The 3492-nt window shown below is 44.4% G+C and overlaps 1 pseudogene; it reads right to left on the bottom strand.

Annotated features, from left to right (window-relative positions):
• Nucleotides 1-721: 721 nt before the first annotated feature.
• LOC138023264 (uncharacterized) lies at nt 722-1945 on the bottom strand (annotated as a pseudogene).
• Between the last annotated feature and the right edge of the window lie 1547 nt (nt 1946-3492).

Raw genomic sequence — 3492 nt, forward strand, 5'->3', positions numbered from 1 at the left:
TGGTCATCACACCCTACAGGGATTCAGGGGGACGGGGGTTCAAATCCAGATCAGGGCAATTCTGCATGTTTTGCATTCGCGAGAATTAATCAGTTGATTGACGGGATGGGTTTCATTCCTTCATTCTACGGTCTATATAAATAAGCCTGCATCATTAACTTGATCCCTCTGATTAGCTGATGCCTAAGTTGGTGTTTGCCTGTGAATCAATAGTCAATCCTTAGGTTTAAGGCTATGAAGGGGTTTAGGCTTTCCCATCCCACCGGTGAAAGAATCCCGGGATACTCACGATAGGGCAATTCACTGTCCCGATAGCTGCGTTGCCAGCGTGGTTGTCCTGATGGTGTAGTGGTCATCACACCCTACCGGTATTCAGGGGGACGTGGGTTGAAATCCCGCTCAGGGCAATTCTTCATGTTTTTCATTCGCTATAATTAATCAGTTGATTAACGGGATGGGTTTCATTTCTTCATTCTACGGTATATATATATATATATATATATATATATATATATATATACAATATGTATGCAATGTGCCCTCCCGGTTGTCACCATAATGGCTTTATGGCAACTCCTGAACTTGGGCACAGGATGTACGGTTACACATTGTTTGATTGCATTGTGGAGTCACAAGAGTGCTCAAACTGCAAGAAGTGAGCGAAGCGGTATGCCAATAGTGCCAATATATATATATATATGTATATATCGGGATTTGCTGTCTAGTGTTTATGTATCATACTAATATCAACTATTAAAGCAAGCGTCAGAGCAAGTCTTTCCGGTGCCCGGATTTCACGTCCCGCGTCCCGCGATTTTCTTGGTCCTTTCTCGGCTTCTCCTGTTACACTAGAACATTTTGGATTGGGGCTTGAGGGCTGTATAGTCAAATTGCCACTTGATGGGTCATTTGCTGAATTGCCTGCCACAGTGGCCATGGATTCTCGTAGAATGGCGCTTGAATATTGTGCAGTCATGCTTCTTTGGGACACGCAATCCGAAGAGTTGTTTGCCGAGTTGTTGGAAGCATTATTTGGTCTAAGATGGATTCTATTTCTTCGCAGTTGGGCACCAGTTCCAGTTTCTATGAGATATGAGCGGGGTGTCTCTCCCTGATCTATGACCCTAGCAGGATTCCATGTCTTTCTCACAGGATCTCGTACATAGATAGCTTGGTCCCTGTGTAATTCAGGGAGCTCCTTGGTATTCCTGTTGTAATAGGGGCATTGGTTGTCTTGTCTCGCTTTGAGCCAATTTCTAACTTCCTCTTGGTTCTTTGATGGCTAGATCTTACCAGGAAGTGTGGATTTAAATACTCGGCCATTCAGTAATTCAGCTGGTGACGGTATCTTGGAACTAAGGGGCGTTGTTCGTAGAGCCAGAAGGGCTAAATCTATGTCTTCTTTAGTCTCTCTGCACTTCAGGATCGTCTTCTTAACCGTTTGGACTTGGCGTTCAACGAACCCATGGCCACGTGGGTAATGTGGAGATGACGTCACAATTTCAAACCCGTACTGGCTTGCCAGTTGATGGAACTCGCCGGATGTAAACTGAGTGCCGTTGTCGCATTGAAGAGATTCTGGGATTCCATTTTCTGCGAATAGCATTTTCATTTCATTAACAACGGCCCCGGATGTGAGGTTTTGAAGTTTCTTGACAAATGAGAACTTGGAATAATAGTCGACAACTATGAGGAACCACGACTGTTGAACGTAAAATAGGTCTGCGCTTAGTGTTTTCCACGGTCTTGAAGGGATCTCTGTTGGCCAACCTTGCATAACTTTGTGGGCTAGAAGCTGCAGGGTTTCATCTTTCGTAGTTTCCTTTTTGAACTCTTCCATTTTGGCTGGGGTGATTCTGATTAGATGGTGAACTTTCACATTCATGTCCGACACTTCAAATTCATCCACCGGCGAAAGGCGTGACAGGGCGTCAGCTGTAACCATTTCTCTTCCTGGAAGATATTTAATGACGCAGTCGTAAGGTTGTAAACGCAACAGCATTCTTTGAAGGCGTGGAGGTGCTTGCTTCAGGTGCTTTTTATGGATCTGTTCCAGGGGGCGATGGTCTGTTTTAACCACGAACAATCTTCCATAGAGATATTAATGGAATTTTTCGCAGCCGTATACCACTGCCAATAGTTCCCGTTCAATATTAGCATATCTGGTCTCTGCAGGGGTAAGTGCTTTCGATGCAAAGGCTATTGGCTTGTTGTTTTGGAAGAGAGCTGCGCCCAAGCCCTTAATTGATGCATCAACATGGAGGACAACTGGTTCATTTCTGTCATAGTAGGCCAAGGTCGTTGTAGTACATATATCAATGCCTTCATCTTCTCAAAGGCTTTCGAATGTGATGGATTCCATGTGAAATCAGCGTTTTCCTTTAAGAGGTTTCTTAAGGGGGCAGTGTGGTCAGCTAGATTGGGGAATGAGCTCATGTAGGTTGCCATCCCAAAAAAGGTGTGAAGCTCCTTCTTGTCTTTAGGCGGTTCTATACTTTCTATGGCTCTGACTTTATCTGGGCTGGGTTTGACACCGTCTGGTGTGTAGAGCATACCAAAGAAATTGCACTCATTTGTTGTGATAACGCACTTCTCGTCATTGAGCTTGATGCCGGCCTGTCTGGTACGTTCCATGGTTTCATGTAGGTGTAAGTCATGCTCTTTGTCGTTCTTTCCATAGACTGTGACGTCATCTGCAATACCAATGGCTCCCAGGCAATCACGATACGTCTCATCAATCTTGAACTGGAAGATATCTTGACTCATTCGTAGGCCAAACGGCATTCTGAGGAAACGATACCGACCAAATGGTGTATTGAAGGTTGTCAGGTACGAGGACTCGTCATCTAGTTTGACATTCCAATAGCCATTGCGAGCGTCGAGCTTACTAAAAAGCTTTGCTCCTGATAATTTGGGTGTGATTTCCTCTAGAGTGGGTATGGGATGATGTTCTCTTTTGATCGCCTTATTCAGGTCTTTGGGATCGAGGCATAAACGAAGTCGCCCATTTTCTTTTTCTCTAATGACCAGGGAGTTAACCCAATCCGTAGGTTGGGTTACTTTCGCAAAGATATCTTGACTTTCCATCTCACGTAATTCGGCTTGTAAATTTTCTTTCAACTCTATAGGTACTTTGCGGGGTGCATGGACCACCGGTGATACTTCAGGATCCAGTGTGATGTGGTATGTGTAGTCATCAAAACATCCAACTGTGCCATTAAAACATTCTGGGTACATATCCATCAGCTCTTGCTTTTCTTGCAAGTACCCGGATTTTGAGCTGGAGAGTTGAAGCTGTTAGTTGGATCAGCCTGGTTTAATTGATTTGTTCTTAGCGTACAGTGGAGGGAGACTAATTTTAGTGCAATGCACGCTTTTAGACCGAGGATAGCTGGCCCTGAAGTATCCGTGACGTAGAAAATGCAGTTAATCTTCTTCTCTTTGTACTTGCACGAGATGTTTATAGTGCCAAGCTGCTTGATTACAGAGCCA

Source organism: Montipora capricornis, chromosome 11 (genome assembly GCF_036669925.1).
Source record: "Montipora capricornis isolate CH-2021 chromosome 11, ASM3666992v2, whole genome shotgun sequence".
NCBI classification, from domain to species: Eukaryota; Metazoa; Cnidaria; class Anthozoa; order Scleractinia; family Acroporidae; genus Montipora; species Montipora capricornis.